The sequence below is a fragment of the Siphateles boraxobius genome, unplaced genomic scaffold (genome assembly GCF_051911475.1).
Source record: "Siphateles boraxobius isolate OS27281-9 unplaced genomic scaffold, OSU_SipBor_1 63, whole genome shotgun sequence".
NCBI classification, from domain to species: Eukaryota; Metazoa; Chordata; class Actinopteri; order Cypriniformes; family Leuciscidae; genus Siphateles; species Siphateles boraxobius.
Genome location: NW_027509190.1, coordinates 3373705 through 3387172, shown reverse-complemented (window position 1 = coordinate 3387172; position 13468 = coordinate 3373705). Strand labels below are relative to the sequence as shown.

The window sequence follows — 13468 nt, the reverse complement described above, 5'->3', positions numbered from 1 at the left end:
GGGGTTTTCTGGCTATTATCGTCGTTTCATCCGAGATTACTCCAAGATCGCAAAGCCACTAAATGACTTGACTGTCGGATATCCACCGTTCCGCAAGAACTGTAAAGGCAAGAGCAAGATAACGTCCTACCTGAGTCCTAAAGTGCCTTTTGGAGGAAGATGGACAGAAAGTTGTCAACAGGCTTTTGACACGCTCATAGAGAAACTCACCACAGCACCCGTATTGGGATTTGCTGACCCCACACTGCCATACGAGTTGCACACCGATGCTAGCACAACCGGGCTAGGTGTCGCACTTTACCAGCAGCAAGGGGGAGAACTGCGAGCAATTGCTTTCGCCAGCCGTGGGCTTTCAAGGAGTGAGGCTCGTTACCCTGCTCATAAGCTCGAGTTCTTGGCCCTGAAATGGGGAGTCACGGAGAAGTTTTCTGATTACCTGTATGGAAGCAATTTCAAAGTGGTCACAGATAGCAATCCGTTAACTTATGTGTTGACATCTGCAAAACTGGACGCGACAAGTTACAGATGGCTTTCTGCCTTGTCCACATTCTCTTTCACTCTTCAATATCGTCCGGGAAAGAGTAACCTAGATGCAGATGGACTGTCAAGACGGCCTCATGGAATGCTTACCAACGACAGGATATCACAGAAGGAGCAGGAACGCATACGTCAATTCACTTTGCACCACTTACCTGAGGAGGGGAATTCAGTCTTGGTCTCCACTGATGTAGTCCAAGCTATCAACGATAAACATCTGGTACGCACAGCTGCGGACGGTGATTACATTCCTCTGATTGAGTCCCTTTCTGTGAGTTCAGAGGCGATTCCTGAGACTTATGAATGCTTTGAAGGATTTCCAGTGGTTCCTCAGATGACAGAGGAAGAACTGAAAGATAAACAAAGAGCTGATCCAGCAATACAGGAAGTCATCTTCCAACTGGAATCAGGGAAACCGTCTTTGCCTGTACTGAGGAAAGAATTACCAGAACTCCCATTTTATCTGCGAGAATGGAAAAAGTTAGAGCTGAAGGAGGGTATTCTTTATAGGAAAAGAGTGGTTGGTGAACATACAACTTACCAGCTTGTTCTCCCAAAGAATCTGAGGCCTATTGTCATGGAGCAACTGCATGACAATATGGGCCATATGGGTATGGAAAGAACCCTTGATCTTGCTCGAGCCCGTTTTTATTGGCCAAGGATGGCTACAGATGTGGAGGTGAAGATCAAGACATGCGACCGGTGCGTGTGCAGAAAGACTCCACCTGAGAGAGCAGCGCCATTAGTGAATATTCAAGTATCTAGGCCACTAGAGTTGGTATGTATGGATTTCCTATCTTTGGAACCAGATCGTAGCAATACAAAGGACATCTTGGTGATAACTGATTATTTCACGAAGTACGCTGTAGCGGTCCCCACATCAAATCAGAAGGCCAAGACAGTCGCAAAAAGCCTTTGGGAAAACTTCATTGTGCACTATGGCATACCTGAAAGGCTTCATAGTGATCAAGGGCCTGATTTTGAGAGCAAGACCATTAAAGAGTTGTGTGAGATTGCCGGTATTCGTAAAGTCCGAACCACACCGTATCATCCCAGGGGAAACCCGGTTGAACGGTTCAACCGAACGCTGTTGAGTATGCTGGGTACTCTGAGAAACAAAGACAAAACCCATTGGAGAGACTTTGTGAAGCCTGTTGTGCATGCATATAATTGCACTAAACATGAAACTACAGGGTTCACTCCATATGAGTTGATGTTTGGCCGGCAGCCTAGGTTGCCAATAGATCTCGCGTTTAGAGTACCTGTGAGTAACAGCCATAATGAGTTCCATTCCCAGTATGTGAAAACTTTGAAAACACACTTGCAGGAGAGTTATGAGCTTGCCAGAAAGAATGCAGCAAAGGTTGCAGCAAGGAACAAGACACGGTATGACAAAAGAGTGACAGAATCTTCACTTGATGAGGGTGATCGAATTCTTGTCAGAAATGTGCGTCTCAGAGGGAAGCACAAATTGGCTGATAAATGGGACTCTGAAGTATACATTGTGGTGAACCGTGCTGGTGAGCTTCCTGTTTACACCGTGAAACCAGAAGGAAAGGAAGGACCTTTGCGGACGCTCCACAGGGACTTGTTATTGCCTTGTGGTTTCTTGTCACCCTCTGTGGAGGAAGAGAAAATGGTACTTAAGTCACAAAGAGGGAGAACGGTTCCGAGAGAAGTAAATGAGGAAGAACCAGAGAGTTCAGAGCAATGTCTGGATCATGAGGGAGAGGACGATGATTATCTGGTGCAAGAAATTGAGCCAAATTCCAAAACCACTCCAGTGAGATTTGTTAAGGAGTTTGACGTTGTGAGAACATCAAGAAAAATTCCTTTCAGAAATGTTGAACCTGTTACCCAGATGCAACCTGATTCAAACCTTGCCAGTGCCAACATCATTGAAGGTACACATGAAGAATACTTACCTGAACCAGCATACTTACCTGAAACTCAGTCTTGTTCTGGACCAGCCTCAGTGCACAGTGATGTGATACCTGAAAGGGAAATGTTGGAAGAGAGAATATGTCTGTCTGAAACAGAGCAACAAAGTCCGAATGCTCCTGCAAATTACAGAATGGAGAATGAAACTAACACTAAAACAGAACAAAATCAAAAATCCATACTTCATATTCCAGTGGAAGGAGACAGACTGGGTCCAGTTGAATCTGCAACACCTGAAGAAGACACAGAGTCAGATGAATGTGAAGCTGAAAGTAGATTAAGGAAGTCCAAAAGAGTGAGACAAAGATCCAAAAGATTGACTTACCCTGAGTTGGGAAATCCCATGGTATCTATTATTCAATCTCTTCTGCAAGGGTTGAACACAGCTTTCATTGAAACGTTAACAGAGCAACCCAGATCGGTTAAACACCCTAAGAAATAGGCCTTAACACTGATTAGAAGGCATCATCATAACGCAAAGGGACTTGCGTGGATTTAAAGAAGGGAGGGTGTAACCCATGTTAAATTTGGTACTAAAAAAATTAATAAATGGATAATATAATTGCATATTCTAATAGCTAAACTTTTAATAAAAAAGTTGAAACGATCTATTCATATCCATTGTGAATTAAATAAAAATAAATAAAAATAATATGCATTATGGTCTAGCACCGAACATGTGATATATTACGTGTACACGAGTTGCGTATGACGTCAGCGGATGACACACGGAAATGCGAGAGACGCGCTGAACACGAGATGAGAGACGCGGTGAACACGAGATGAGAGTGATGCAGAAAGGATTAATAAGGTTTATATTGTTAAAATTCATTTAATAAGGTTATAAGCAACTTTATAATACTTTGTGGTTGATGATGATAAATCATTTTAGAATGGTGATTGCTGATTTAAGTGCGGATTCTAGCCGATTGTGAAGCTCCTTTGAATCTGAAGCGGGTGTTTAAAAAAAAAACTGTGAAACTCGGGATTTGGTGAGTTTATTTGTTGTATTTTCTATAATGGATGTATTTTATGTTATTATGCATATTATGCACGCTGTGAAGTCTATTTGCATATTTTCTGAATGTTAATATGATTTTTGAAATGTTGAGTAATATATTTTTGCTTAGCTATGAATGAATATTAATTTGCACATTGTCAATATGCCTGTGAGATATCACATGTTCGTCATGAAAGTGAAAATGTATGTTTAAACACTGTTTAAAGAGCAGAAAAGTTATAAAGAAATAATATCGAATGTTAATGACACTGTTTTGGTAAAACAGGTCAGGTTTACTGCTTCATTGGAAAATTCTCTCATGGATTTGAGATGGCGAGCCACCAAAATTGAATGCTGATTTCTGAGCCTGGGGAAAAGACACTTTTACTGTATCACAAGGTTTTCGTTGCGCCAGAGACATCAACTTCTTCAATTAGGAGGACTTTTCTTTTTTTTTTCTGTTTGGACCACTTCTTCGAACTGGTAGGATTGAACTGATTGTGCATTTACTCACTGGATCTCTTAAAGGATTCTTTTTTCTGGACAATATTCAAGAGACAATTCAAAGAAAGAGTTAAAACAAGAGTGTTGTTTATTGAATGTGGGTCACATGTAAATATTGAATTTCCTTTTACCATTTCAGTGTGATAAGAAGTTTCCGTTGGTCAAATTATGGTTATACACCATTTTACTTTGTTTAAGAGATTATTTGGTTTGTCTAACACGGTATAGGAAATTATAACACTAAAGGCAAAATAGAATTAGAACCCTAAACTCTAAAATAATAAAACAAAAAAAATACGGAACAATCTAATAAAAGTCTTACTAAAGATATATGTAAACAGAGATCAAATAGATAACATTTATTAAATTGTTTTAAGAAAAAAAGAAAAGGAATTTAAATCTTAAAGGAATTAGATAAGAAAACCCAAAGACAACAGAGAATTCATAATTTGTGTATAATTTTATGGTTTTGTTATCATTGCTGTTTAAAACTCTGTTCCATTTTATGTATATGACTGTTCAATTTACAATTACAAATACTTTCCTTACTTGATGTCTGTGATTCAGTTACTGCCAATATTCTGTTCTCCACTGACCTAGAAACTGGTCCATTGCTCCAACCTACGTTGAGGACCCTTGTTACAAATGTTTTTCACTTCAGTCGCTGAAACTCTGACTGAAGTCCTGCAGAAGCGAATGAGAGTAAACGCGTTTACTCCAGACGCGCGCGAAGCAGGTAGGAGTTTCACTGTGAGAGACTTAATGTTACAGTCATTCTACCGATGTAAACAAACAAAGCAGTTGAAAACGGATATGCAATTTGCATGAAGGAAATAGCGGGCTGTATTCAGTTTTATCTTTTTGCAGTAATGAGAGTGAGTTAACTAACGTTATGACAGTAATGAGGGGAGTTCACCCAAATATTAACCCGTGTGTGTCCGTCAGTCTGTCGCTGTGTGTGTGTGTTTGTTTGTTTGTTTGTTTGTCTGTCTCTCTCTCTCTCTCTCTCGGTGTGTGTTTCTCTCTCTCTCTCACTCTCTCTCTCTCTCGCTCTCTCTCTCTCACTCTCTCTCTGTGTGTGTGTGTGTGTGTCTGTGTGTCTGTCTGTCTGTCTCTCTGTGTGTTTGTCTCTCTCTCTCTCTCTCTCTCTCTCTCTCTCTCTCTCTCTCTCTCTCTCTCTCTCTGTATGTGTGTGTATATACCTTCTAAGCAGAAGTTATGAGGATAAAAAAAAGAGTCAGGAAATTACATGGTTAATTTGTACATCATTGTAATGTTTAATCATTGTTTAATAAACACATATGGCACCTTTTTCCAAGTCTTCATTTGTCACTCTTTCTTTTTTTTTTTTAAATATCGCAATAATGATCGTACCGTGGTCTTTACACCAAGGTATTATTGTATCGTGAGATTTTGTCGTTACATTCCTATTATTTACAAGTCATAACTTTCGCCAATATTTGGAATAGAATTTAAAAAATATATATACTACAAATATTTTTCTATTAATTTAGTGTGCCTTTACATTGCTTCAATGCGTTACTATTTTAGCGTCATATTTCTATCCCGTGCTGCGTGAATCCAGGTCACTTCTGAAACTTTACAGCATGCAATTGGCGTCGGTTCTCTTAGCAGCATGAAAAATAATAGTGTTATTCAATGGATTAAATAGGCTGAAGCCTCGAATGCGAGTCAAGACTGCTCCCTTTACAATCACTAATGCTGTCGCTCTGTCATTTCATCACGATCTCACAAAGTGCAATGAAGCCGCCAACAATGCACAATACATCTCTAAGGCTACGTCTACATTAATCCGGATACATTTGAAAACTGCGTTTTCGTATAAAAACGCTGTCCACCCACATTAACGTTTTCCAAAAGCTTCTCCTCCACACTAGTGTTAGTGATGGGTCGGTCATGAGTGATTTTTTTCACTGTAAACGAATCTTTAATATGACTCAGGAGCACTGAGTTGTCTCAGAGAGTGATTCGTTCATTTTGTGTTGTTGACAGGAAATGGAATTCTCACAAAAGCTCAATGAGATGATACAAATGGAAAAATAAATGATAAAGTTATCGCGCAATTCCTCTGGCAGGATAATGCTATTTAGCAAAATATATCAGCATTCACTGAGTTCACCAGGTTGCACTCAGTCACCATATGTTTGGTCTTTGCAGAACTGTGATATGAAAGTAACATTTTAGCAACAGTGTGAAAGTGAATGGCACATAAGATGCACAATACCGGTATAAACATGAATATATACCGGTACAATATGTGTCACATGACTAAACATGCGTCATCGTTTTCAAATACCTCCGTTTTGACAGTCCACACTACAATGCCAAAATGGCGTTTTCAAATTTATCCGCTTTGGAGAGCGTTTTTCAAAAAGCTTAGTTTTCATTTATAAAAACACCGTCTCAGTGTGGACTGAAGGCCAAAATGGAGGAAAAAAAAGTGTTTTCAAACGAAAACGTATTAGTATGGACAAGGTCTTATGCACGATTACACAAGTTTTCAGCCCTGATTTTAGCCCTGATTTTCACTCGCTAATATTTTATTAACAAAGTTCGGGAGAGGCACGTTCAGATAATTAACCTAATTGTCATGGGAGGAGCTCATCCAGTCAACTCAATTAGCTAACATCAGGAGGTATACAGCAGATTTTACAGCTGTTCTATGACAGCTTTCCAGCATTTGGCCCCCGCCCAATTGCAACATGTCTGAAATCGAACTCTAGCCGTTTGATGACGAATCCTTTCTCTCCCCTGATCCTCTGCCGCAATCCGGCGCCACTAGGATCATCCCTCCTCCTCCAGTCACAGCCGCCGAACCCCCGGTTTCATCGCGTGGACGTCGTTCCGTCCGAACCAAGTTAAGCAATGAACGTTAGCATTTTGTTTTTTTAATTGTTATTTGGATACCGCCATTAAATATGAAACGCTATTTTCTTGACTGAAGACTGAGAGTGATTTTTGCAGATGTGTGTGTTCAATTTGGCTAACCAGTGTGTGAAATATAGTGTGACAGTGTAGATTTCAGTAGCTAGCTATAACACAAGAACAAGCTGTGACTTATTTATTTGCTCTGTGATTTAAGGGCTGTTTAAATACATATTTTCTCTTGGAAATAAAGGACTTTTTGTTTTTATCAATTAGCTCATCTTCACAGTTCACATATTTTTAGATGTTTAAATAAGCAGAGGCAGAGTAAATTGCATTCAAATGCCACAAATGTTTGAGATGCAATATGTGTTAATTGTGTTATTATAAGTGAGTGGTAAGAGTAGTTCTCTTACGAGAGTATCTCTCGTACTGCGTAATATCTTACGCTATGTGGAAAACCTCTTTTCCACGAGATATTGAAGCCAAAAATTATCCTTAACCTTGAATTAATGTAAAACGCTGTGCAGCAGCATGCAGACATAGGCAAGACGGCTTGCGCGCCTATTGGCTGCCCTGCGGCAACAGCAGCAGCCTATCGATCCGGAGTGAGAAGCCACGCCGTCTGAGAAAAAGCACACAGCGGGACGAGCCTTGAGTCTGAAGTCGCTGGCATCGCCGCCTTTAGCCGCCGTACCTGCTACGCTTTCCGGCATTATATCCTTTTCTGCAAGTGTGTGTGTTCGCTGCTGCGACACACATTTTTTCACTGTCTCTCTCCCTCTCCTAAAAGAGCTGCGTCTTTTTCAAGATGCATAGATCCTGCGGCTCGTGCCGAGCCACACTCAGTGAAGAGGATCGCCATGTCATCTGCGTTTCCTGCCTGGGTGAGGATCATTCGGCTCTCGCTCTCGTCCACGGCGGATGCCCTCACTGTGAGCTACTGCCGATGGTGACTCTGAGGACTTGCCTGGCATCATTCTCAGAGCCTGCACTTCAGCCAGCTGTAGCGCCGCGCCATAAAAGCGCCGTGCCAGCGCGGCCCCGAGCATCAAAACCGCTGCGCGGCTAGCTTTCTTTACGTTACAAGAAAGCTATCCCGCCCCCCATGGACATGCGTCACCGGCGAAATGAGGAAAGAGTGTGTTTTGGTCACAATCCAGTGGCCATTCTCCATTTCTCAAACATTTCTCAGCTCCTCTTAGTTCGAGCGGCTGAAAAAGTTCAATATTGCAGCAATGAGCCTGTTGTATAACACGCACGCCTGCAAACAAATGCCAACACATACAAACTGTGATGACGCTCTCTTATCTGCTCGAGCTATTTTAAGATTTTGTCGTTTCCCCCTGTGGCTCAGAGGCAAAACCCAAAGCCTTTGCACGGGAGACCCGTGTTCGATCCCAGGTCTCGCAGCAGATAAAATTTAGTCTCGCCGCGGCCAGACTTGCACCGAAAAGGGAGCAGTCACCCAAACCGAACACAGCCCAGTGTTCATTTCTACACACAAACACAGCCGGTAAAACGAAACCAACCCACATACAGTCAGCTAAGACCCACGGTGTTTAAGTCTCGCCGCGGCCAGACTCCACCGAAACTTCTCGCTCGTTCAGTTCCAAACAATGTGACTGTTCCAGTGTATTTCGCGGTAAACAAGCCGGCACCACAGCCCGCTTGCCTGCACACAAATGCCATTTTTACGGCGACCCAGATAATTCCCAAAAGAGTGTATTTTCTGGTATTCCGGTCACGGCCGATGGTGTTATGAGTGTTGTAAGAATGCCCACGTCTCAGTGCCCATTCCCACACACAGACACAGCCCGCCACAGTTCAGGGCTAGCACAAATAAAATCGACTCATGTCGATTGTGCAAAAATGTAGTGAATGTGCCCACGACACAGTGCCAACACTACACGATGCGTGTCCCTCGTTTTCTGTAAAAACGAAACACACACGACGCACATTCGGTCAGCACAAGCCGACGGTGTTCTCAGTGCAGTGAATGTGCCCGCCGTCCCGCGCCCACATTCCTTCACAGACACGCTCAACCCCACAGGGTTTGTCCCGCTCGCTCTCTCTCCACAACCTGTCACAGAGAATTCGAGCGCGACCAGGCTGCCCGCCGTGATCGGCGCGCCTCCCGCCTCACACACTATAAACACAGTGTTTATGTCTCAGCACACCGAAGCTCTGCAGCTGCCGCTATGCCGCGGCCAGAGCCCGGATTTCATTCTACCCCTAGCTATTCACGCAGATGCGTGGGCAAAGCTTCCCGGGGTATCAGAATGGGTGTTGAACACTATAAAAAGAGGCTATTCGCTACAGTTTGCTCGACGTCCCTGCCGTTACACGGCGCGAGTCGAAACCACGGTAAACAACGAAGTATCTCATCTACTTCGAGCCGAAATAGCAAAACTGCTGAGCAAAGGGGCCATAGAACCTTTATCTCAGGCTCAGAGCGAAGGGGGGCTTATACAGCAGATATTTTCTGGTACCGAAAAAAGACGGGGGTCTCAGACCCATTCTAGATCTGCGACAGCTGAACAGAGTGCTTATGAAGCGCCAGTTCAGAATGCTGACAACCAGGAAAATCCTCGCGCAAGTGCGCCAGGGAGACTGGTTTATGTCAATAGATCTGAAAAATGCCTATTTCCAAATACAAATAGCGTCACGTCACAGGCGATTCTTGAGATTCGCCTTCGAGGGCCAGGCATATCAATACACAGTCCTACCGTTCGGCATACCCCTAGCACCCCGTACATTTACGAAGTGCATGGATGCGGCCCTCGCACCCCTGAGACTTCAGGGCATGCGAGTTTTGAACTACTTGGATGATTGGCTGATTCTAGTTTGATCACATTCAGAGCTCATAGAACACAGAACCACATTACTCGAGCATCTCGAGAATCTGGGTCTCACAGTCAATTTGGTGAAGAGTTCGCTGTTTCCTAGCCAGAAAATCTATTTTCTGGGAACAGTGCGGGACTCGCTGTCTATGACAGCACATCTGTCGCCAGAGTGAGAACTGGACATTCAGCGCACCGCGAAATCCTTTCGCCGTGGCTCTATAGTCCGGCTCAAAAGGTTTCAGAAAATGCTGGGCCTCATGGCCTCGGCATCTTCAGTACTCCAGATGGGCCTGCTACGCATACGCCCACTGCTGTTATGGCTGAAAGTGCGAGTTCCACCCCGGGCATGGACCTCTGGTCTGTTTCACCTCAGGGTGGACATGAAATGCGTTTCGCCTCTGGAACCTTGGAAAATAGCCGACTGGTATCAGTCAGGCGTGTGTCTGGGGACTCCCTCGAGTGTGACGGTGGTGTCCACGGATGCCTCCACCTCGGGATGGGAAGCTCGAGGGCAGACCGTTCTTCGGCCAGTGGTCAGAACGGGAAAAGCTCCTACGCATAAACTGTCTAGAAATGCTGGCAGTCGACAACGCGCTATGGCGTTTTTGTCCCCAGATAAAAGGCCGCCATCTCTTAGTCCGGTCGGACAACATGTCAGTGGTGGCATACAAAAATCACCAGGGTGGCGTCAGGTCCCGAAACCTTTACAGGCTGACGGAACGCCTCCTGGTCTGGGCTCAGCACAACCTGCTTTCACTGAAAGCAGCGCATGTGCCTGGTCGCCTGAATCTGGGACCATCTGTCCAGAAACAATGTCCCAGCAGGGGAATGGTCGCTGCACCTGCAGACGATCCAACTGCTGAGGGAGACATTCGGAAGAGCACAGGTGGACCTGTTCGCGTCTCAAGAAAGCGCTCACTGTCCGAACATTTTCTGCAAGAGCAGGGATGCGCTGGCCCATGTGTGGCCCCGCTGCCCCCTCTTTGCTTTTCCCCCGTCTCGCTCCAGCCTCAAGTGCTGGAACAAATCAGGGAAAACGGATGCCCAGTGCTACTCGTGGCTCCGCTCTGGACAAACCAGAATTGGTTCCCAGTCCTAATGCGGCGGACCAGCACTGCCCGATACCGGTGAGGAGAGACCTCCTCTCTCAGGCAAAGGGCTCGATTTGGCATCCTCGTCCGTAATTATGGTCCCTGTATGCATGGGCCATCAACGGGTACCCGCTAACCTCCCAGGGGGAGTGTTAAATACAATCACGCAGGCTAGAGCCCCGTCTACTAGACGGCTCTATTCCTCAAAGTGGTCAGAGTTCTCTGCCTGGTGTCAAGCTCAGGGCTTTTCACCCGCAGAATGTGGAGTTACGGAAGTGCTCTCCTTCCTTCAGGAGCTGCTGGATAAGGGCAGAACCCCATCCACGCTCAAAGTATACGTGGCGGCCATAGCGGTGTTTGCAAAACCGACGTCTGGCCAGTCACTGGGGAAAAACGACCTGGTCGTGCGATTCCTCAGGGGAGCTCGGAGGCTGAATCCTCCCAGACCCCCCTTAGTCCCTGTGAGGGACCTTTCTACGGTTTTGGAAGCCATGAAAGGTGCCCCATTCGAGCCAATCCATTTGTCAGACATGAAACATCCTTCTCTCAAAACGGTATTCCTTATGGCTCTCGCTTCAGTGAAGCGCGTAGGGGACTTGCAAGCGCTTTCGGTAAGCGCGTCATGCATGGAGTTTGAGCCTAATGGCTCAAAAGTCATACTCAAAACAATGCACGGGTACGTGCCCACATCCCTCAACACACCGTTCAGGGCCCAGGTTATTTCCCTGTGCGCCCTCCCGGTTCGTGATGAGGAGAAGGATGCGAGTCTCCTCTGCCCTGTCAGGGCACTGAGAGCTTATGTGTCCCGCTCGTCGGTCTTCAGACAGACTGAGCAGCTCTTCGTTTTGTTTGGCGGACGCTCCAAGGGACTGGCCGCATCAAAACAGAGCCTATCCAGATGGATAGTCGACGCCATAGCACTGGCTTACACTTCTAAGGGCCTGCAGTGTCCTTTGGGTGTCAGAGCGCACTCCATGATAGGCGTGGCCTCATCGTGGGCGTGGTATAGTGGGGTTACCGATATCTGTACGGCCACGGGCTGGGCCTCGCCGTCTACATTTATAAGGTTTTACAACCTAGAGGTTCCCGCCTTACAAGCCAAGCTTCTGTCGGTATAGAATTCAGTGCTATCTGCCCCGCTGTGCCGGCCCAGATGCTGAGTTTCGCTTGTGCATCGCTCACTGAGCGATAAAACAGCTCCATGGGTGTTGAATAACCCGTACTATTACCCAGTTCAGGCTGAACACGTTCACCCTGTATGCGTGAAACACTGTTAACATAACTAGCTCCTGTAGGATGCTATTTCATGGGGAATGATGCTTGCAGCCTCTCTTCTCAGACTCTCTGTGAGTCTATGGTGATTATGCACTATATGAGCCCCGGGCTACTGCCCTTGGGACTTTGGTGTCGGATCCCAGTACGCACTGCGTTTTGCATTGTGTTCCCCATAGCGTAAGATATTACGCAGTACGTGGGATACTCTCGTAAGAGAACGTACTTGGTTACTAACGTAACCTCGGTTCTCTCTAGAGAGGGAACGAGTACTGCGTATCTTGCCGTGCATACACAGCTCTGGTTCGCTTCGGCGATGAAAACCAGTTGTACCAGCCTAATCGAGCTATGTTTATAGGGCGTGACCACGCCCTTTCTGGCGGGACGTGATGAAATGGGCGTGAAATGCCCCCATTGGATATGTGTCACGCAGAGCCTCTCTCGATAGGCTGCTGCTGTTGCCGCAGGGCAGCCAATAGGCGCGAAAGCCGTCTTGCCTATATCTGCATGCTGCTGCACAGCGTTTTAAATTAATTCAAAATTAAGGATAATTTTTGGCTTCAATATCTCGTGGAAAAGAGGTTTTCCCCATAGTGTAAGATATTACGCAGTACTCGTTCCCTCTCTAGAGAGAACCGAGGTTACGTTAGTAACCGAGTACGTTATAAAAACAGTTTAGTTATGTAAAAATAAACCTTTGTAGATCCTATAATTAGGCACATTGCTGACACCTTTCTTTTTGACATTTTAATGGAGTCAAAGCTGTTATTTAAGGGGTTCCAGAGCCCCACGAACACCTGTATTTTGCACACTGATTCTAACCCAATTTGACAATGATCCTGCTTTATGTTTGTAGTTATAGCTATTACTTCAAAGTGAATTGACTAACTGATTGATTGAGTGATTGAATTACATTTCCCCCAGGGTTAGGGTTAAGAGAATAGTTATGAAGAGAAGCAGAGATATTCAGAGCTTCTTCAAAAAAGAAAAGAGTCAGAGGCAGCCACAGCTTCTACAGCAGCAGTGAAACGGCTCAGTATAGGTACAGCAGTATTGATGAAGAGCAGTCAGCTCCTCCTACACAGGTTGGTAGGCTAAGTCATGCTTGGATAGTTTGAATTTACCATGTAGGCTCACATTCAAGTTGTTTGTCACTCCAGTTATACAATTACAACTGTCTGAAACATCACTACACAAGAACAATAGTTAAAACAGTTGTAAAAGACAGAAGAACAATAATAAAATGTGCATAATACATAAATACACACACACACACACACACACACACACACACAAACACACGTTTGAAGAGACAAGGACTTTAATCCACAACAAGGAAATAGCTCTTAGAATATGTGTACCCTATCCTGAACATAATTACTGATTAAAAA

General features: G+C 44.8%; 1 long non-coding RNA gene across 1 annotated transcript; it reads left to right on the top strand.

Annotated features, from left to right (window-relative positions):
• The first annotated feature begins 3231 nt into the window (after positions 1 to 3231).
• On the top strand, positions 3232 to 3850 carry LOC143719423 (uncharacterized). Its single transcript, XR_013196514.1, has 3 exons — positions 3232 to 3289; positions 3371 to 3470; positions 3765 to 3850. It is a non-coding gene; the product is annotated as an uncharacterized LOC143719423 (long non-coding RNA).
• The last annotated feature ends 9618 nt before the right edge of the window (positions 3851 to 13468 follow it).